The following is a 22690-nucleotide window of genomic DNA, read 5'->3' as shown; positions in this document are numbered from 1 at the left end:
TGCTGGGGATAGACGTGGGTGTGTGTGCTGGGGATAGACGTGGGTGGGTGTGTGCTGGGGTTAGACGTGGGTGGCTGGCTGTGTGGGGATAGACGTGGGTGGCTGGCTGTGTGCTGGGATAGACGTGGGTGGCTGGGGATAGACGTGGGTGGCTGGGGATGTGCGTGGGTGGCTGGCTGTGTGCTGGGGTTAGACGTGGGTGGCTGTGTGCTGGGGATAGACGTGGGTGGCTGTGTGCTGGGGATAGACGTGGGTGGGTGGGTGTGCTGGGGATAGACGTGGGTGGCTGGCTGTGTGCTGGGGATAGACGTGGGTGGGTGGGGATAGACGTGGGTGGCTGGCTGTGTGCTGGGGATAGACGTGGCTGGCTGTGTGCTGGGGTTAGACGTGGCTGGCTGTGTGCTGGGGATAGACGTGGGTGGCTGTGTGCTGGGGATAGACGTGGGTGGCTGTGTGCTGGGGATAGACGTGGGTGGGCTGTGTGCTGGGGATAGACGTGGGTGGCTGGCTGTGTGCTGGGGATAGACGTGGGTGGCTGTGTGCTGGGGATAGACGTGGCTGGCTGTGTGCTGGGGATAGACGTGTGGCTGGTGTGTGCTGGGGATAGACGTGGCTGTGTGTGTGCTGGGGATAGACGGGGTGTGTGTGTGCTGGGGTTAGACGTGGGTGGGTTGGTGTGCTGGGATAGACATGGGTGGCTGGCTGTGTGCTGGGGATAGATGGTGGGTGGGTGTGTGGATCCCCGAGACCAACCTAGTGGTTGAGGGAGCAACTAGTGTTCCTGATGTCTTGTGGCAGGTGTGTGTGGTGGGGGGTGTAACTGTGTCTGGTCCCCCTCAGGCGTAACCTGGTGATGGAAGGGGTGTAACTGTGTGTCTGGTCCCCCTCAGGCGTAACCTGGTGATGGAAGGGGTGTAACTGTGTGTCTGGTCCCCCTCAGGCGTAACCTGGTGATGGAAGGGGTGTAACTGTGTGTCTGGTCCCCTCAGGCGTAACCTGGTGATGGAAGGGGTGTAACTGTGTGTCTGGTCCCCTCAGGCGTAACCTGGTGATGGAAGGGGTGTAACTGTGTGTCTGGTCCCCTCAGGCGTAACCTGGTGATGGAAGGGGGTGTAACTGTGTGTCTGGTCCCCCTCAGGCGTAACCTGGTGATGGAAGGGGGTGTAACTGTGTGTCTGGTCCCCCTCAGGCGTAACCTGGTGATGGAAGGGGGTGTAACTGTGTGTCTGGTCCCCCTCAGGCGTAACCTGGTGATGGAAGGGGGTGTAACTGTGTGTCTGGTCCCCCTCAGGCGTAACCTGGTGATGGAAGGGGGTGTAACTGTGTGTCTGGTCCCCCTCAGGCGTAACCTGGTGATGGAAGGGGGTGTAACTGTGTGTCTGGTCCCCCTCAGGCGTAACCTGGTGATGGAAGGGGGTGTAACTGTGTGTCTGGTCCCCCTCAGGCGTAACCTGGTGATGGAAGGGGTGTAACTGTGTGTCTGGTCCCCCTCAGGCGTAACCTGGTGATGGAAGGGGTGTAACTGTGTGTCTGGTCCCCCTCAGGCGTAACCTGGTGATGGAAGGGGTGTAACTGTGTGTCTGGTCCCCTCAGGCGTAACCTGGTGATGGAAGGGGTGTAACTGTGTGTCTGGTCCCCCTCAGGCGTAACCTGGTGATGGAAGGGGGTGTAACTGTGTGTCTGGTCCCCCTCAGGCGTAACCTGGTGATGGAAGGGGGTGTAACTGTGTGTCTGGTCCCCCTCAGGCGTAACCTGGTGATGGAAGGGGGTGTAACTGTGTGTCTGGTCCCCTCAGGCGTAACCTGGTGATGGAAGGGGGTGTAACTGTGTGTCTGGTCCCCCTCAGGCGTAACCTGGTGATGGAAGGGGGTGTAACTGTGTGTCTGGTCCCCCTCAGGCGTAACCTGGTGATGGAAGGGGGTGTAACTGTGTGTCTGGTCCCCCTCAGGCGTAACCTGGTGATGGAAGGGGGTGTAACTGTGTGTCTGGTCCCCCTCAGGCGTAACCTGGTGATGGAAGGGGTGTAACTGTGTGTCTGGTCCCCCTCAGGCGTAACCTGGTGATGGAAGGGGTGTAACTGTGTGTCTGGTCCCCCTCAGGCGTAACCTGGTGATGGAAGGGGTGTAACTGTGTGTCTGGTCCCCCTCAGGCGTAACCTGGTGATGGAAGGGGTGTAACTGTGTGTCTGGTCCCCCTCAGGCGTAACCTGGTGATGGAAGGGGGTGTAACTGTGTGTCTGGTTCCCCTCAGGACGTTAACCCTCAGACATGGTGCACCTAATATCTAACCTGGTGATGGAAGGGGGTGTAACTGTGTGTCTGGTCCCCCTCAGGCGTAACCTGGTGATGGAAGGTTGGGTGTAACTGTCTAGTCTGGTCCCCCTCAGACATGTAGGACATGGCGACCTGGTGATGGAAGGGGTGTAACTGTGTGTCTGGTCCCCCTCAGGCGTAACCTGGTGATGGAAGGGGTGTAACCTGTGTCTGGTCCCCCTCAGGCGTAACCTGGTGATGGAAGGGGTAATAACTGTGTGTCTGGTCCCCTCAGGCGTAACCTGGTGATGGAAGGGGTGTAACTGTGTGTCTGGTCCCCTCAGGCGTAACCTGGTGATGGAAGGGCGGCGGCGGCGGGGGGCAGCTGGTAGAGTTACTCTCGCGACGGGGCCTGGTTCCTGGAGGAGCTGTGTTCCACACCTAATATACTATCTCGTTGGTCCAGCTGCTGGGACAGTGTCATATACCTCCCACACGACCTGGACTGCCCTCTAGACAGACCGCCCAGATATCTACCTGGCCAACCTAATATACACCTGTCTAGACAGGTACGGTGTAATGGGGTGCACTATCTACATACAGGACGTGTGTGTGTGTGTGTGTGTGGTGAGGATAGAATGTGTGTATATACTATCTAGAGGATGTGACACCTAATATACTATCTAGACAGGACATGTTGACACCTAATATACTATCTACAGACATACAGGACATGTTGACCCTAATATACTCTAGAATATACTATCTAGACATACAGGACATGTTGACACCTAATATACTATCTAGACATACAGGACATGTTGACACCTAATATACTATCTAGACATACAGGACATGTTGAAACCTAATATACTATCTAGACATACAGGACATGTTGACACCTAATATACTATCTAGACATACAGGACATGTTGACACCTAATATACTATCTAGACATACAGGACATGTTGACACCTAATATACTATCTAGACATACAGGACATGTTGACACCTAATATACTATCTAGACATACAGGACATGTTGACACCTAATATACTATCTAGACATACAGGACATGTTGACACCTAATATACTATCTAGACATACAGGACATGTTGACACCTAATATACTATCTAGACATACAGGACATGTTGACACCTAATATACTATCTAGACATACAGGACATGTTGACACCTAATATACTATCTAGACATACAGGACATGTTGACACCTAATATACTATCTAGACATACAGGACATGTTGACACCTAATATACTATCTAGACATACAGGACATGTTGACACCTAATATACTATCTAGACATACAGGACATGTTGACACCTAATATACTATCTAGACATACAGGACATGTTGACACCTAATATACTATCTAGACATACAGGACATGTTGACACCTAATATACTATCTAGACATACAGGACATGTTGACACCTAATATACTATCTAGACATACAGGACATGTTGACACCTAATATACTATCTAGACATACAGGACATGTTGACACCTAATATACTATCTAGACATACAGGACATGTTGACACCTAATATACTATCTAGACATACAGGACATGTTGACACCTAATATACTATCTAGACATACAGGACATGTTGACACCTAATATACTATCTAGACATACAGGACATGTTGACACCTAATATACTATCTAGACATACAGGACATGTTGACACCTAATATACTATCTAGACATACAGGACATGTTGACACCTAATATACTATCTAGACATACAGGACATGTTGACACCTAATATACTATCTAGACATACAGGACATGTTGACACCTAATATACTATCTAGACATACAGGACATGTTGACACCTAATATACTATCTAGACATACAGGACATGTTGACACCTAATATACTATCTAGACATACAGGACATGTTGACACCTCATATACTATCTAGACATACAGGACATGACACCTAATATACTATCTAGACATACAGGACATGTTGACACCTAATATACTATCTAGTACAGGACTCAATAGTATCTATCTAGACCCCCGGGGTTCACATTGAGTTTTTTCCCCTAGCACCACACAAATGACCAACTTATCAAGCTTTGATTATTTGAACTGGCTGTGTAGTGCTAGGGGGAAACCTGTAAAGGTGTACACAGAGGGGGCCCCAGGACCGAGTTTGTGAAACCCTGGGTTAGAGGACAACATGTAGGAGACCAGAGAGATACATTTTGAAGTGTTGCGTTGTGGTGAAAGTGGGTCTCTAACTTGGGAAGTGTAACAGAACCCCTCACCAATGTTATCAGAATGACGTTGTCCACCTTTACTGGTCCGCTTGTCTTTCTGGCTGATCTCTCTCTCCTTCCTTCCTTCCTTCCTTCCTTCCTTCCTTCCTTCCTTCCTTCCTTCCTTCCTTCCTTCCTTCCTTCCTTCCTTCCTTCCTTCCTTCCTTCCTTCCTTCCTTCCTTCCTTCCTTCCTTCCTTCCTTCCCTCCTTCCTCCCCTCCCTCCTTCCTTCCTCCCCTCCTTCCCCTCCTTCCTCCCCTCCCCTGTTCCCTCCCTCTCCCTCCCTCCCTCCCCTCCCCTCCCCTCTCTCCCTCCCAGGAGCTGAACACTAACTTCCGTCAGATCATCTTCCCGGAGGCTCTACGCTGCATGTTGAAGGGCGAGGCCACCCTGGAGACCATGCTGTCGGAGCTGGACCTCTTAGTGGAGCAGTGTGCAGACGGGGTCTCCCTGCAGGGGCTGGCCGACGCCCTGCACACACACCTCCGCAGCGCCGCCATGGGCCTGGAGCACGAAGCGGACACACAGTGTCTCCACATCACCAGGTTAGAACAGGGGAACAGACAGGCAGTAGGGTTCGTGTTAATTGGTTATGTTATATTTCAGGATGTTGTGGGCCCAGTACTGGGAACAGACAGGCAGTAGGGTTCATGTTAATTGGTTATGTTATATTTCAGGATGTTGTGGGCCCAGTACTGGGAACAGACAGGCAGTAGGGTTCATGTTAATTGGTTATATTATATTTCAGGATGTTGTGGGCCCAGTACTGGGAACAGACAGGCAGTAGGGTTCGTGTTAATTGGTTATATTATATTTCAGGATGTTGTGGGCCCAGTACTGGGAACAGACAGGCATTAGGGTTCGTGTTAATTGGTTATATTATATTTCAGGATGTTGTGGGCCCAGTACTGGGAACAGACAGGCAGTAGGGTTCGTGTTAATTGGTTATATTATATTTCAGGATGTTGTGGGCCCAGTACTGGGAACAGACAGGCATTAGGGTTCGTGTTAATTGGTTATATTATATTTCAGGATGTTGTGGGCCCAGTACTGGGAACAGACAGGCAGTAGGGTTCGTGTTAATTGGTTATGTTATATTTCAGGATGTTGTGGGCCCAGTACTGGGAACAGACAGGCAGTAGGGTTCGTGTTAATTGGTTATGTTATATTGCAGGATGTTGCGGGCCCAGTACTGCCAGCTGATGCAGCCTCCAGGGGCCAGTATGGACACCGTGGGACAGGACTCTCCTAAGATGTCCGCCGGTCAGATGCTGCTGGTGGCCTTCGATGGCATGTTTGCTCAGCTAGAGACCGCCTTCGGGCAGCTCACAGAGAAGGTAACACACCTACTTCCTCAATGTCCTCACTCTTTCGCAATCTCTTTCCTCTCTCAGCCTCTCTTTCTCAATCTCTTTCCCCTCTCTCACCCTCTCTCTTTCTCAATCTCTTTCCCATCTCTCACCCTCTCTCTTTCTCAATCTCTTTCCCCTCTCTCAGCCTCTCTCTTTCTCAATCTCTTTCCTCTCTCACCCCTCTCTCTTTCTCAATCTCTTTCCCCTCTCTCACCCTCTCTCTTTCTCAATCTCTTTCCCCTCTCTCACCCTCTCTCTTTCTCAATCTCTTTCCTCTCTCACCCTCTCTCTTTCTCAAGCTCTTTCCTCTCTCAGCCTCTCTCTCTCTCAATCTCTTTCCTCTCTCACCCTCTCTCTTTCTCAATCTCTTTCCTCTCTCAGCCTCTCTCTTTCTCAATCTCTTTCCTCTCTCACCCTCTCTCTTTCTCAAGCTCTTTCCTCTCTCAGCCTCTCTCTTTCTCAATCTCTTTCCTCTCTCACCCTCTTTTTCTCACTCATCTTAAACTCATCTTTGTCTTGTTATTCCTCTTCACTCCACATTCCATTTGTTTGTCACTTTTATCTCAGGCTATTCCTTTCTTCTCACCCTCCCGTCTCTCAACGATGTTATTCAAATATATATATATATATTATTCCTCTTCACTCCACATTCCATTTGTTTGTCACTTATCTCAGGCTATTCCTTTCTTCTCACCCTCCCGTCTCCCTACGATGTTATTCCTCTTCACATTCCATTTGTTTGTCACTTATCTCAGGCTATTCCTTTCTTCTCACTCCCTCCCGTCTCTCAACGATGTTATTCCTCTTCACTCCACATTCCATTTGTTTGTCACTTTTATCTCAGGCTATTCCTTTCTTCTCACTCCCTCCCGTCTCCCTACGATGTTATTCCTCTTCACTCCACATTCCATTTGTTTATCACTTTTATCTCAGGCTATTCCTTTCTTCTCACTCCCTCCCGTCTCTCAACGATGTTATTCCTCTTCACTCCACATTCCATTTGTTTGTCACTTATCTCAGGCTATTCCTTTCTTCTCACCCTCCCGTCTCCCTACGATGTTATTCCTCTTCACATTCCATTTGTTTGTCACTTATCTCAGGCTATTCCTTTCTTCTCACTCCCTCCCGTCTCTTAACGATGTTATTCCTCTTCACTCCACATTCCATTTGTTTGTCACTTTTATCTCAGGCTATTCCTTTCTTCTCACTCCCTCCCGTCTCTCAACGATGTTATTCCTCTTCACATTCCATTTGTTTGTCACTTATCTCAGGCTATTCCTTTCTTCTCACTCCCTCCCGTCTCTTAACGATGTTATTCCTCTTCACTCCACATTCCATTTGTTTGTCACTTTTATCTCAGGCTATTCCTTTCTTCTCACTCCCTCCCGTCTCCCTACGATGTTATTCCTCTTCACTCCACATTCCATTTGTTTATCACTTTTATCTCAGGCTATTCCTTTCTTCTCACTCCCTCCCGTCTCTCAACGATGTTATTCCTCTTCACTCCACATTCCATTTGTTTATCACTTTTATCTCAGGCTATTCCTTTCTTCTCACTCCCTCCCGTCTCTCAACGATGTTATTCCTCTTCACTCCACATTCCATTTGTTTGTCACTTATCTCAGGCTATTCCTTTCTTCTCACCCTCCCGTCTCTCAACGATGTTATTCCTCTTCACTCCACATTCCATTTGTTTATCACTTTTATCTCAGGCTATTCCTTTCTTCTCACTCCCTCCCGTCTCTCATCGATGTTATTTCCTCTCCTCTCTAGATGATTTCCATGGAGGTGCCGCCGGCGTGGCGGAAGGTGGATGTGATGCGTGAGGCGCGGGCGGCCCAGGTCCATTTCTTCCACAGCGGTCCTCACAGACATGTTCTGGAGGAGATCTTCTTCCTCAAGAGACTCCAAACCATCAGGGAGTTTTTCAGGCTGTGTGGATCCTTCGCTCAGACACTCTCTGGTGAGAATACTGATGGCTTTATAGTCTCTCTGTGTGGATCCTTCGCTCAGACACTCTCTGGTGAGAATACTGATGGCTTTATAGTCTCTCTGTGTGGATCCTTCACTCAGACACTCTCTGGTGAGAATACTGATGGCTTTATAGTCTCTCTGTGTGGATCCTTCGCTCAGACACTCTCTGGTGAGAATACTGATGGCTTTATAGTCTCTCTGTGTGGATCCTTCGCTCAGACACTCTGGTGAGAATACTGATGGCTTTATAGTCTCTCTGTGTGGATCCTTCGCTCAGACACTCTCTGGTGAGAATACTGATGGCTTTATAGTCTCTCTGTGTGGATCCTTCGCTCAGACACTCTGGTGAGAATACTGATGGCTTTATAGTCTCTCTGTGTGGATCCTTCGCTCAGACACTCTCTGGTGAGAATACTGATGGCTTTATAGTCTCTCTGTGTGGATCCTTCACTCAGACACTCTCTGGTGAGAATACTGACTTTATAGTCTCTCTGTGTGGATCCTTCACTCAGACACTCTCTGGTGAGAATACTGATGGCTTTATAGTCTCTCTGTGTGGATCCTTCACTCAGACACTCTCTGGTGAGAATACTGATGGCTTTATAGTCTCTCTGTGTGGATCCTTCACTCAGACACTCTCAGACACTCAGAGTGTAGAGGCGGCAGGGTAGCCTAGTGGTTAGAGTGTAGAGGCGGCAGGGTAGCCTAGTGGTTAGAGTGTAGAGGCGGCAGGGTAGCCTAGTGGTTAGAGTGTAGAGGCGGCAGGGTAGCCTAGTGGTTAGAGTGTAGAGGCGGCAGGGTAGCCAAGTGGTTAGAGTGTAGAGGCGGCAGGGTAGCCAAGTGGTTAGAGTGTAGAGGCGGCAGCGTAGCCTGGTGGTTAGAGTGTAGAGGCGGCAGGGTAGCCTGGTGGTTAGAGTGTAGAGGCGGCAGGGTAGCCTGGTGGTTAGAGTGTAGAGGCGGCAGGGTAGCCTGGTGGTTAGAGTGTAGAGGCGGCAGGGTAGCCTAGTGGTTAGAGTGTAGGTGGCGGCAGGGTAGCCTAGTGGTTAGAGCGTTGGACTAGTAACCGAAAGGTTGCAAGTTCAAATCCCCCAGCTGACAAGGTACAAATCTGTCGTTCTGCCCCTGAACAGGCAGTTAACCCACTGTTCCTCGGCCGTCATTGAAAATAAGAATTTGTTCTTAACTGACTTGCCTAGTTAAATAAAGGTCAAAATAAATCAAAACAGATACTTATCAGGATATTATTATTGACAATATATCGTACCGTTTTGACAATTGCTAGTTGACTGTTCCTGCTCCAGAACTCCAGGATGTTCTCTCAGCTTGTTCTCCAACTGTCTAAAATGGAGCCAGTTGGTTTTCAGCACCGCTATCTCCATGGCTTCTTCTCCACGGCTTCTGTCTCCATGGCTTCTGTCTCCATGGCTTCTGTCTCCACGGCTTCTGTCTCCATGGCTTCTGTCTCCATGGCTTCTGTCTCTTTCTCAATCTCTTTCCTCTCTCCGCCTCTCTCTTTCGGCTTCTGTCTGTCTCCGCGGCTTCTGTCTCCGCGGCTTCTGTCTCCATGGCTTCTGTCTCCGCTCTTTCCTCCGCGGCTTCTGTCTGCTTCTGTCTCCGCGGCTTCTGTCTCCGCTCTCTTTCTTCTGTCTCCGCGGCTTCTGTCTCCGCGGCTTCTGTCTCCGCGGCTTCTGTCTCCGCGGCTTCTGTCTCCGCGGCTTCTGTCTCCGCGGCTGACCTAATCTTGTTTTCTCTCGTCTCTCTGCAGCAGACGTTTAGTGAGCAGTATGTTTGGAACATCGAATCACAATAGAAATCTCTATGGAATAGTAATCCATAAAGACTCGTAGGAATCTAAATACATATCGTATCTCCACCTATGTATCATGATAATATTGTATCGCGACGTCCCTGGCAATTCCCAGCCTTATGAAACGGTATCTGAAACATTATATATATAGTGCGTTTGACCCCGTCTCTCTCCCCCCTCCCTCCCTCCCTCCCTCCCTCCCAGGTACGTGTCCCCCAGTGTCTGAGGACCCTCCTCCCTCCAACGGCCCAGTAGTGGGTCTGGGGGGTGTAGGTCTACCAGGGAAGCCCGTGTTCCGGGCGGCGGCGGCGGTGGTAGTGAGCGAGGAGCAGATGACCCGGCCCATCAAGGCGTTCACAGCGGAGTTTGTCCGTCAGATGCTGATTGGTCTTCCCACCCAGACCCTGGGTCTGTCTCTCTGCAGCACTCTGTCCGCCCTGGGTCTGGATCTCACCGCGCAGGTGGAGGCCAAGGACTTCGGAGCCGACGGCAAGGTGGGAAGGAGGCCGTGTTTACGGACCTGATCCATCAAAACGTTATGTCGTCTTCATACATGTTTAGTGCTGATTTTAAACGTGTGGTTGTTAATTGTCCAGGTGTCGCTGGATGAGTTGTGTAAGCAGACGGTGGTGCAGGGTCTGGGCGCAGGCCGTATGTCTCAGCTGCTACTGAACAGAGGCACGGTGCTGGCGTCCTCCTACGACACGGCCTGGAAGAAACTGGACCTGCTCAGACGCCTGGAGACCAGCCTGGACGCTGCCAAGGTCTCCTGCAACGCACCCAGCTACACATCACCATGTTCCAGGTGAGAGTGAACCCTGTCCTGTCTCTGTGTTCCCTGTCCTGTCTCTGTGTGAGAGGGGGGTGGGGGTTAACCCTGTCCTGTCTCTCTGTGTGAGAGGAGGGGTGGGGGTTAACCCTGTCCTGTCTCTGTGTGAGAGGAGGGGTGGGGTTAACCATGTCCTGTCTCTGTGTGTCTGTGTGAGAGGAGGGGTGGGGGTTAACCATGTCCTGTCTCTGTGTGAGAGGAGGGGGGGGGGTTAACCCTGTCCTGTCTCTGTGTGAGAGGAGGGGTGGGGTTAACTGTCCTGTCCTGTCTCTGTGTGAGAGGAGGGGTGGGGTTAACCCTGTCCTGTCTCTGTGTGAGAGGAGGGGTGGGGGTTAACCCTGTCCTGTCTCTGTGTGAGAGGAGGGGTGGGGGTTAACCCTGTCCTGTCTCTGTGTGAGAGGAGGGGTGGGGGGTTAACCCTGTCCTGTCTCTGTGTGAGAGGAGGGGTGGGGGGGTTAACCCTGTCCTGTCCCAGTGTGAGAGGAGGGGTGGGGGGTTAACCCTGTCCTGTCTCTGTGTGAGAGGAGGGGTGGGGGTTAACCCTGTCCTGTCTCTGTGTGAGAGGAGGGGTGGGGGGTTAACCCTGTCCTGTCTCTGTGTGAGAGGGGGGGGGGGGTTAACCCTGTCCTGTCCCAGTGTGAGAGGAGGGGTGGGGGTTAACCCTGTCCTGTCTCTGTGTGAGAGGAGGGGTGGGGGTTAACCCTGTCCTGTCTCTGTGTGAGAGGAGGGGTGGGGGTTAACCCTGTCCTGTCTCTGTGTGAGAGGACGGGGGTGGGGGTTAACCCTGTCCTGTCTCTGTGTGAGAGGAGGGGTGGGGGTTAACCCTGTCCTGTCTCTGTGTGAGAGGAGGGGTGGGGGTTAACCCTGTCCTGTCTCTGTGTGAGAGGAGGGGTGGGGGGTTAACCCTGTCCTGTCTCTGTGTGAGAGGACACCCATTGGGGGGTTAACCCTGTCCTGTCCCAGTGTGAGAGGAGGTGTGGGGGTTAACCCTGTCCATGTCTCTGTGTATCCCAGTGTGAGAGGAGGGGTGGGGGGTTAACCCTGTCCTGTCCCAGTGTCAAACTTCAAGGCCCAGCGTCAGAGGAGGGGTGGGGGTTAACCCTGTCCTGTCTCTGTGTGAGAGGAGGGGTGGGGGGTTAACCCTGTCCTGTCCCAGTGTGAGAGGAGGGGTGGGGTTAACCCTGTCCTGTCTCTGTGTGAGAGGAGGGGTGGGGGTTAACCCTGTCCTGTCCCAGTGTGAGAGGAGGGGGTTAACCCTGTCCTGTCTCTGTGTGAGAGGAGGGGTGGGGGGTTAACCCTGTCCTGTCTCTGTGTGAGAGGAGGGGTGGGGGGTTAACCCTGTCCTGTCTCTGTGCCTGAGAGGAGGGGGTGGGGGTTAACCTGTCCTGTCTCTGTGTGAGAGGAGGGGTGGGGGCTTCCTGAAATCCTGTCTCTGTGTGAGAGGAGGGGTGGGGGTTTAAGATCCTGTCCTGTCTCTGTGTGAGAGGAGGGGTGGGGGGTTAACCCTGTCCTGTCTCTGTGTGAGAGGAGGGTGGTGGGGGTTCACGCTTCACCAACCCTGTCCTGTCTCTGTGTGAGAGGAGGGGTGCCCCAATGCAGGGGGTGGGGTTAACCCTGTCCTGTCTCTGTGTGAGAGGAGGGGTGGGGGTTAACCCTGTCCTGTCTCTGTGTGAAGGAGGGGGTGGGGGTTAACCCTGTCCTGTCTCTGTGTGAGAGGAGGGGTGGGGTTAACCCTGTCCTGTCTCTGTGTGAGAGGAGGGGTGGGGGGTTAACCCTGTCCTGTCTCTGTTTGAGGAGGGGTGGGGGGTTAAGTCCCTGTCCTGTCTCTGTGTGAGAGGAGGGGGTGGGGGTTAACCCTGTCCTGTCTCTGTGTAGCCCAGTGGCAGCATGAAGATCTTGACTAGGTCCTAGGACCAGAGTGTGTGTGTGTGTGTGTGTGTGTGTGTCGGTGTGTGTGTGTGTGTGTGGTGCTGTGTGTGAGCCAGGTGTGTCGCCTAACATCAGTGTGTGACCTGTGTGTGTGTCTGTGTGGCGTGAATGGGATACAACCCCCAGGAATATAAATCATGAAACTCCTGGTGAATTTGGTAAAAGCCTGTGTTGTACAGGGGTTAAATAAGATGATTTAACCACAATGGTCCAACATTGAGAAATCAAGAAATGGTGAAGGAATGTTATAGCTACAATGTTCCAACATCTATGGATATACACACACACAAGAGTGGGGGCTGGACACCCATTAGAATGTGGATCCAACATCTATTTAAGCCACAAAGTGTTGCCGACAGGTGTATAAAATCAAGCACACCGCCATGCAATCTCCATAGACAACGTTGGCAGTAGAATGGCCTTACTGAAGAGTTCAGTGACTTTCAACGTGGCACCGTCATAGGATGCCACCTTTCCAACAAGTCAGCTGGTCAAACTCTGCCCAGAAGAGCTGGGTTAACTGTGAGTGCTGTTATTGTGAAGTGGAAACCTTCCTAGGAGCAACAACGGCTGTATAAGTGGTAGGCCACACAAGCTCCCAGAACAGGACCGCAGAGTGCTTATAGCGCGTAGCTCTTAAGAATCGTCTGTCCTCGGTTGCAACACTCACTGCTGAGTTCCCAACTGCCTTCTGGAAGCAACGTCGGCACAAGAACTAGTGAGAGCTTCATGAAATGGGTTTCCGTGGCAGAGCAGCAGCATACAAGCCTAAGATCACTGTGCTCAATGCCAAGCCCGGCTGGAGTGATGTTATCGCCGCCTCTGGACTCTGGAGCAGTGGAAAGGTTTTCTCTGGAGTGATGAATCACGCTTCACCATCTGTCAGTCCGATGGACGAATCTGGGTTTGGCGGATGCCAGGAGAACAGGACCTGCCCCAATGCATAGTGACTACTGTAAAGTTTGGTGGAGGAGGAATAATGGGCTGGGGCTGTTTTTCATGGTTCAGGTCCCTTAGTTCCAGTGAAGGGAAATCTTAACTCTACAGCATACAATGACATTCTAGAAGATTCTGTGCTTCCAACTTTGTGGCAACAGTTTGGGGAAGTCCCTTTCCTGTTTCAGCATGACAAATCCCCGTGCACAAAGCCAGGTCCATACAGAAATTGTTTTTCGAGCTCAGTCTGGAAGATCTTGACTGGCCTGCACAGAGCCCTGACCTCAACCCCATCGGACACCTCTGGGATGAATTGGAACGCTGACTGTGAGCCAGGCCTAATCGCCTAACATCAGTGCCCGACCTCACTAAGGCTCTTGTGGCTGAATGGAAACAAGTCCCCGCAGCAATGTTCCAACATCTAGTGGAAAGTCTTCCCAGAAGAGTGGGGGCTGTTATAGCAGCAATGTTCCAACATCTAGTGGAAAGCCTTCCCAGAAGAGTGGGGGCTGTTATAGCAGCAATGTTCCAACATCTAGTGGAAAGCCTTCCCAGAAGAGTGGGGGCTGTTATAGCAGCAATGTTCCAACATCTAGTGGAAAGCCTTCCCAGAAGAGTGGGGGCTGTTATAGCAGCAATGTTCCAACATCTAGTGGAAAGCCTTCCCAGAAGAGTGGAGGCTGTTATAGCAGCAATGTTCCAACATCTAGTGGAAAGCCTTCCCAGAAGAGTGGAGGCTGTTATAGCAGCAATGTTCCAACATCTAGTGGAAAGCCTTCCCAGAAGAGTGGAGGCTGTTATAGCAGCAATGTTCCAACATCTAGTGGAAAGCCTTCCCAGAAGAGTGGAGGCTGTTATAGCAGCAATGTTCCAACATCTAGTGGAAAGCCTTCCCAGAAGAGTGGGGGCTGTTATAGCAGCAATGTTCCAACATCTAGTGGAAAGCCTTCCCAGAAGAGTGGAGGCTGTTATAGCAGCAAAGGGGGGACCAACTCCGTATTAATGCCTGTGATTTTGGAATGAGACGTTTTGACGATCAGGTGTCCACATACTGTTGGTCATGGAGAGTACATGGTTCTGTCACAGGAGATAATGTGTTATCACATTTCATAACGGTTTTAAAACCATTACCTTCACTCCAGATTGCTGTATCAGCCAGTAGACCGTTCTAGAACAAGTATATATCAAGTTTATATCGTCATGACAACGTATATACAGTATGTGCTCAATCTACAGTGTACCAAATTATTCAACCATCTTCAACCAAGTACCATCTCGTAATGCGTCCCTTTGTGTCTGAGGCACGGGCCCTTGTTGCCGTTCTCTGCACTCTCTCTGGGTAGCAGAGTTGCACGTTTTTGTTTTTACAGCTAGCTAGCTACTTCACATGCTGATATTGACTTTGGTATTATTCTGTGTAGCTACGTTTGCTAGCTGGCCAACCCCAGAGAGAGCATTGTATTGTGGGTTTTGTAGTCGACTTGAGCTGAAAACAGATTTTCACATGTTGCTACCAACCTTGTTAAGACGACAAAAAATGAAATATTAATTCACAAAAATAAATATTGTTAATCTTAGGAAGTAGTGTTTTAACACTTGAGCTGCAACAGATTTTCACATGTTGCTACGACGACAAAAATAAAATATTCATTCACAAAAAAAACATTGTTTTCACGTATCAGTGTTATTTAACACTGTTAATCATAGGAAGTAGTGTTTTTGGGATGGATTTAACCTTTAACCCCGCCCTCTGTCTGTGTTCCAGTGGCAGCATGAGGACGTGCTCGGCCCTAGGACCCAGCCGATGAGTGTGAGCCCTCCTCCTCGCTCCATCATCCTCAGTAGCATGAAGAAGAAGCTTTACAAACTCAGCCAGGACGAGGCGGCCATCGCTGCTGTCCAGGTCAGTCATCACCAATTATCATTTATGTTTTTTATTTCACCTTTATTTAACTTGGCAAGTCAGTTGAGAACAAATCATTTTTTTACAATGACGGCCGAGGAACAGTGGGGTTAACTGCCTTGTTCAGGGGGCAGAATGACAGATTTTTACCTTGTCAGCTCGGGGATTCGATCCAGCAACCTTTCAGTTACTTGCCCAACGCTCTAACCACTAGGCTACCTGCTGACCAATCTGGCAACCTTGATAGCTAACTAGACCGTTACTCTTAGCTACTCCTGTAAATAAAATGCTCTCTTTTCTCTCTCTGGTCTGAGTCCTTTAATGACTGTGTGTCTGTGTTTTTTTAATTGGATCTGTCCTCTCTCCCCCTGCAGGAGAAGCTGGCATCACTAGAGGGCAGTATAGAGCAGCGTCTGAAGTGGGCCGGAGGGGCCAACCCTGCCCTGGCTCCGGTGCTCCAGGACTTTGATCTGACCATCGCAGAGCGCCGCGCCCTCGTGGCCCGGGAGAGCCAGCGTACCAGCCAGGTACACCACCCACGCTGCCCACCTTCTGGGTTTACGTCTCTACCTTCTGGGTTTACGTCTCCACCTTTCCTGGGTTTATGTCTCCACCTTCTGGGTTTACGTCTCCACCTTCTGGGTCTCCACCTTCTGGGTTTACCTCTCCACCTTTCCTGGGTTTATGTCTCCACCTTCTGGGTTTACATCTCCACCTTCTGGGTCTCCACCTTCTGGGTTTACCTCTCCACCTTTCCTGGGTTTACGTCTCCACCTTTCCTGGGTTTATGTCTCCACCTTCTGGGTTTACGTCTCCACCTTCTGGGTTTACGTCTCCACCTTTCCTGGGTTTACGTCTCCACCTTTCCTGGGTTTACGTCTCCACCTTCCTCTCCACCTTCTGGGTTTACGTCTCCACCTTCTGGGTTTACGTCTCCACCTTCTGGGTTTACGTCTCCACCTTTCCTGGGTTTACGTCTCCACCTTCTGGGTTTACGTCTCCACCTTCTGGGTCTCCACCTTCTGAGTTTACGTCTCCACCTTTCCTGGGTTTACGTCTCCACCTTTCCTGGGTTTACGTCTCCACCTTCTGGGTTTACGTCTCCACCTTCTGGGTTTACGTCTCCACCTTCTGGGTCTCCACCTTCTGGGTTTACGTCTCCACCTTCTGGGTCTCCACCTTCTGGGTTTACGTCTCCACCTTTCCTGGGTTTACGTCTCCACCTTTCCTGGGTTTACGTCTCCACCTTTCCTGGGTTTACGTCTCCACCTTTCCTGGGTTTACGTCTCACACCTTCTGGGTCTCCACCTTCTGGGTTTACGTCTCCACCTTCTGGGTTTACGTCTCCACCTTCTGGGTTTACGTCTCCACCTTTCCTGGGTTTACGTCTCCACCTTTCCTGGGTTTACGTCTCCACCTTTCCTGGGTTTACGTCTCCACCTTCTGGGTTTACGTCTCCACCTTCTGGGTCTCCACCTTCTGGGTTTACGTCTCCACCTTCTGGGTTTACGTCTCCACCTTCTGGGTTTACGTCTCCACCTTCTGGGTTTACGTCTCCACCTTTCCTGGGTTTACGTCTCCACCTTCTGGGTTTACGTCTCCACCTTCTGGGTCTCCACCTTCTGGGTTTACGTCTCCACCTTTCCTGGGTTTATGTCTCCACCTTCCTGGGTTTATGTCTCCACCTTCTGGGTTTACGTCTCCACCTTCTGGGTTTACGTCTCCACCTTCTGGGTTTACGTCTCCACCTTCTGGTTTTACGTCTCCACCTTTCCTGGGTTTACGTCTCCACCTTTCCTGGGTTTACGTCTCCACCTTCTGGGTTTACGTCTCCACCTTCTGGGTTTATGTCTCCACCTTCTGGGTTTACGTCTCCACCTTCTGGGTTTACGTCTCCACCTTCTGGGTTTACGTCTCCACCTTCTGGGTTTACGTCTCCACCTTTCCTGGGTTTACGTCTCCACCTTTCCTGGGTTTACGTCTCCACCTTTCCTGGGTTTACGTCTCCACCTTTCCTGGGTTTACGTCTCCACCTTTCCTGGGTTTACGTCTCCACCTTCCTGGGTTTACGTCTCCACCTTTCCTGGGTTTACGTCTCCACCTTTCCTGGGTTTACGTCTCCACCTTTCCTGGGTTTACGTCTCCACCTTCTGGGTTTACGTCTCCACCTTCTGGGTTTACGTCTCCACCTTCTGGGTTTACGTCTCCACCTTCTGGGTTTACGTCTCCACCTTTCCTGGGTTTACGTCTCCACCTTTCCTGGGTTTACGTCTCCACCTTTCCTGGGTTTACGTCTCCACCTTTCCTGGGTTTACGTCTCCACCTTTCCTGGGTTTACGTCTCCACCTTTCCTGGGTTTACGTCTCCACCTTTCCTGGGTTTACGTCTCCACCTTTCCTGGGTTTACGTCTCCACCTTTCCTGGGTTTACGTCTCCACCTTTCCTGGGTTTACGTCTCCACCTTTCCTGGGTTTACGTCTCCACCTTTCCTGGGTTTACGTCTCCACCTTTCCTGGGTTTACGTCTCCACCTTCTGGGTTTACGTCTCCACCTTCTGGGTTTACGTCTCCACCTTTCCTGGGTTTACGTCTCCACCTTTCCTGGGTTTACGTCTCCACCTTTCCTGGGTTTACGTCTCCACCTTTTCTGGGTTTACGTCTCCACCTTCTGGGTTTACGTCTCCACCTTTCCTGGGTTTACGTCTCCACCTTTCCTGGGTTTACGTCTCCACCTTCTGGGTTTACGTCTCCACCTTCTGGGTCTCCACCTTCTGGGTTTACGTCTCCACCTTTCCTGGGTTTACGTCTCACACCTTCTGGGTCTCCACCTTCTGGGTTTACGTCTCCACCTTTCCTGGGTTTACGTCTCCACCTTTCCTGGGTTTACGTCTCCACCTTTCCTGGGTTTACGTCTCCACCTTCTGGGTTTACGTCTCCACCTTTCCTGGGTTTACGTCTCCACCTTCTGGGTTTACGTCTCCACCTTCTGGGTTTACGTCTCCACCTTCTGGGTTTACGTCTCCACCTTCTGGGTTTACGTCTCCACCTTCTGGGTTTACGTCTCCACCTAGTATATTCTTTCGATTTAGTTTATTGTAGCAAAAACAAAATCTTTCATTTTAGTTTGTGGCAAAAACCTAAAAGATTGTGTTCTGTCAAGTAAACATGGATTCCCTATTGAGAAACAATATACACCGAACAAATAACATAATATATATTTATAGTTATACTGAACAAAAGTATAAATGCAACATGTGAAGTGTTTCATGAGCTGAAATAAAAGATCCCAGAAATGTTCTACACGCACAAAAAGCTTATTTCTCTCAACTTTTGTGCACAAATTAGTTTACATCCCTGTTAGTGAGCGTTTATCCTTTATCCATCCACCTGACAGGTGTGGAATATCAAGAAGCCGATTAAACAGCATGATCATTTCACAGGTGCACCTTGTGCTGGGGACAATAAAAGGCTGTAGTTTTGTCACACAACACAATGCCACAGATGTCTCAAGTTTTGAGGGTGCGTGCAATTGGCATACTGACTGCAGGAATGTTGCCAGATAATTTAGCGTTAATTTCTCTACCGTAAGCTGCCGCAACGTTGTTCTAAAGAATTTGGCAGTATGTCCAACCGGCCTCAACCACAGACCATGTGTATGGTGTCGTGTGGGCAAGCGGTTTGCTGATGTGAACAGAGTGCCCCATGGTGATGGTGGGGTTATGGTATGGGCAGGCATAAGCTACGGACAATGAACACAATGGCATTTTATCGATGGCAATTTGAATGCACGGAGATACCGTGATGAGATCCTGAGGCCCATTGTCGTGCCATTCATCCACCGCCATCATCGTTTCATTACGACAATGCAGATTCCATGTTGCAAGGATCTGAACACAATTCCTGCAAGCTGAAAATGTTCTTCCATGGCCTGCATACTCACCAGACATGTCACCCATTGAGCATGTTTGGGATGCTCTGGATCGACGTGTTTATGACAGTGTGTTCCAATATCCAGCAACTTTGAACAGCAGTGGGACAACGTTCCACAATCAACAGCCTGATCAACTCTATGTGAAGGAGATGTGTTGCGCTGCCTGAGGAAAACGGTCACACCAGATACTGATCCACGCCCCTACCTTTTTTCCCTTTTTTTTTTTTTAAGGTATCTGTGACCAACCGATGCATATCTGTATTCCCAGTCATGTGAAATTCATAGATTAGGACCTAATGAATTTATTTCAATAGACTGATTTCCTTATATGAACTGTAACGCACTAAAACATTTAGAAATTGTTGCATGTTCATTTATATTTGTTCAGTATAGAATTGCAGGGGGGGTTAAAATACAAAAGTAATTCAGGGGAGGACCCACCAGACCCCCTGCAATATCGTGCACTCCCACTTTTATACAAAGTCAGACCAGAATAAGGCTCTACTACCTATTGTTCCTGCAGTGAGGTACTCAACATCTTCATCGAATGTTTTCATAATTTACCTGAAGAGAATCGCTAACAATCAGTAGTAGCCTACCGGTATGCAAATTAGGGAGTAAATGAACAGCTCTCTCACCGATTCGGTTCACATTAAACATCCCGTTCAAAAAGAGCTGTTTTGTTTTTGAAACAACCAAGTCTAATGTCACAAGTCTACACCGATGAGTCACTTCAGAGGTCACTGACAAGCCTCGACACGGGCTTCCAATCCTAGTTCAATACAAACCAGATATTTAGGTTTTACGTGTCCCGACGCGATACCATGAACATATAAATGACATTGAATGATTTATGATTTAGGAAAAGGGATATTAAAGGATTGAATTATTCAGTCAGTCAGACAACTTTTTGTTATAAAACGAGTCAACGCTTGTTGTTCTGGTCGTCAATCAAAGCACAATTACCAAAGGCCTATTACCCAACACCCTGGTTGCCAAGTCTTATGAAACACACGAGGGGAAATGAGTGAATGTGATGTTAAACAAAGCCTGTGTGTCCGTGTATGCTGCTGATTCACCCGTCTACATGTCAGCCAACACATCCAGGAAGTCACTGAAACCCTGATGTCAGCCAACACATCCAGGGAAGAGTCACTGAAACCCTGATGTCAGCCACCACATCCAGGGAAGTCACTGAAACCCTGATGTCAGCCAACACATCCAGGGAAGTCACTGAAACCCTGATGTCAGCCACCACATCCAGGGAAGTCACTGAAACCCTGATGTCAGCCACCACATCCAGGGAAGTCACTGAAACCCTGATGTCAGCCAACACATCCAGGGAAGTCACTGAAACCCTGATGTCAGCCAACACATCCAGGGAAGTCACTGAAACCCTGATGTCAGCCAACACATCCAGGGAAGTCACTGAAACCCTGATGTCAGCCAACACATCCAGGGAAGTCACTGAAACCCTGATGTCAGCCAACACGTCCAGGGAAGTCACTGAAACCCTGATGTCAGCCAACACATCCAGGGGGAAGTCACTGAAACCCTGATGTCAGCCAACACATCCAGGGAAGTCACTGAAACCCTGAACAAGGAGTTGCAGTGTGTTTAGGAGTAGCTGACCAGTAATTAACTGCTCCTGATCCAAGAGATTTATATTTGGGACAAATCATTCCCTGAGCTGGAAGGAATGTGCTTTTCAAATAAATAAACATTTAAAAAATGGATAAAGCAAAACCTCACCGTTCAACGCCTCTCCCCTATTTGACCTAAATATTTGTTTGTGTATGTATTGATATGTAGGGTTATGTATCATTTAAAAAAAAATATGGGTTTTGTGCTTGAGCTGTTCTTGTCTGTAATGTTCTGTTTTATGTTTCGTGTTTTGTGTGTAACCCAGGAAGAGTAGCGTCTGCTTTCACAACCGCTAAAGGGGATCCTAATGAAACGCCGCAAAAACAATAAAGTGGATTTCAACTATTCGTTACCATGTAAACGGGACGTGTAAATTCATTCACAGGGGAGACGATGAAGACTCGTATCATGCTCTCCCTCCTCCTCCGTGAGAAGAAATTTGAGCGCAGCCAACCACAGTCTACAAAAATAACACCGGTACCGAGAGGCGGGGACAGAGAACAGACTAACAAAACGGCAGTGTTTCCCTGCCGACGCTCTGTGACTGACAGCCGACTGTCCTATCAACACTAGACGATACATATCGGTCATTCTAGCGGGAGAAGGCTAAACTGACATTTCTGACGAGACGATACATATCGGTCATTCTAGCAGGAGAAGGCTAAACGGACATTTCTGACTAGTGATACATATCGGTCATTCTAGCAGGAGAAGGCTAAACGGACATTTCTGACTAGTGATACATATCGGTCATTCTAGCAGGAGAAGGCTAAACGGACATTTCTGACTAGTGATACATATCGGTCATTCTAGCGGGAGAAGGCTAAACTGACATTTCTGACTAGTGATACATATCGGTCATTCTAGCGGGAGAAGGCTAAACTGACATTTCTGACTAGTGATACATATCGGTCATTCTAGCGGGAGAAGGCTAAACTGACATTTCTGACTAGTGATACATATCGGTCATTCTAGCGGGAGAAGGCTAAACTGACATTTCTGACTAGTGATACATATCGGTCATTCTAGCGGGAGAAGGCTAAACTGACATTTCTGACTAGTGATACATATCGGTCATTCTAGCGGGAAAAGGCTAAACTGACATTTCTGACTAGTGATACATATCGGTCATTCTAGCGGGAGAAGGCTAAACTGACATTTCTGACTAGTGATACATATCGGTCATTCTAGCGGGAGAAGGCTAAACTGACATTTCTGACTAGTGATACATATCGGTCATTCTAGCGGGAGAAGGCTAAACTGACATTTCTGACTAGTGATACATATCGGTCATTCTAGCGGGAGAAGGCTAAACTGACATTTCTGACTAGTGATACATATCGGTCATTCTAGCGGGAGAAGGCTAAACTGACATTTCTGACTAGTGATACATATCGGTCATTCTAGCGGGAGAAGGCTAAACTGACATTTCTGACTAGTGATACATATCGGTCATTCTAGCGGGAGAAGGCTAAACTGACATTTCTGACTAGTGATACATATCGGTCATTCTAGCGGGAGAAGGCTAAACTGACATTTCTGACTAGTGATACATATCGGTCATTCTAGCGGGAGAAGGCTAAACTGACATTTCTGACTAGTGATACATATCGGTCATTCTAGCGGGAGAAGGCTAAACTGACATTTCTGACTAGTGATACATATCGGTCATTCTAGCGGGAGAAGGCTAAACTGACATTTCTGACGAGACGATACATATCGGTCATTCTAGCGGGAGAAGGCTAAACTGACATTTCTGACTAGTGATACATATCGGTCATTCTAGCGGGAGAAGGCTAAACTGACATTTCTGACTAGTGATACATATCGGTCATTC

The 22690-nt window shown here is 49.3% G+C and overlaps 2 long non-coding RNA genes and 1 pseudogene across 8 annotated transcripts; 1 reads left to right on the top strand and 2 right to left on the bottom strand.

The window, feature by feature from the left end:
* Window positions 1-22690, top strand: part of LOC118382768 (serine/threonine-protein kinase SMG1-like) — a 122342-nt pseudogene that overhangs the window by 68231 nt on the left and 31421 nt on the right.
* On the bottom strand, window positions 1305-2357 carry LOC127930241 (uncharacterized). 2 transcript variants are annotated; one of them, XR_008137428.1, is made up of 4 exons: window positions 2289-2357; window positions 1803-2006; window positions 1651-1752; window positions 1305-1451 (listed from the first exon to the last, which is right to left on the bottom strand). It is a non-coding gene; the product is annotated as an uncharacterized LOC127930241 (long non-coding RNA). The 2 variants fall into 2 exon arrangements; XR_008137429.1 differs by lacking the exon at window positions 2289-2357 and adding an exon at window positions 2207-2241.
* On the bottom strand, window positions 16256-17322 carry LOC127930243 (uncharacterized). 6 transcript variants are annotated; one of them, XR_008137438.1, is made up of 3 exons: window positions 17244-17322; window positions 16549-16608; window positions 16256-16319 (listed from the first exon to the last, which is right to left on the bottom strand). It is a non-coding gene; the product is annotated as an uncharacterized LOC127930243 (long non-coding RNA). The 6 variants fall into 6 exon arrangements; XR_008137433.1 differs by having other exon boundaries at window positions 17221-17299; XR_008137437.1 differs by lacking the exon at window positions 16256-16319 and adding an exon at window positions 16380-16443.

The sequence above is a fragment of the Oncorhynchus keta genome, chromosome 5 (assembly GCF_023373465.1).
Source record: "Oncorhynchus keta strain PuntledgeMale-10-30-2019 chromosome 5, Oket_V2, whole genome shotgun sequence".
In the NCBI taxonomy this organism is placed as follows: Eukaryota; Metazoa; Chordata; class Actinopteri; order Salmoniformes; family Salmonidae; genus Oncorhynchus; species Oncorhynchus keta.
The sequence above is the reverse complement of the archived record's forward strand: the minus strand, read 5'-3'. Positions and strand labels throughout refer to the sequence as shown.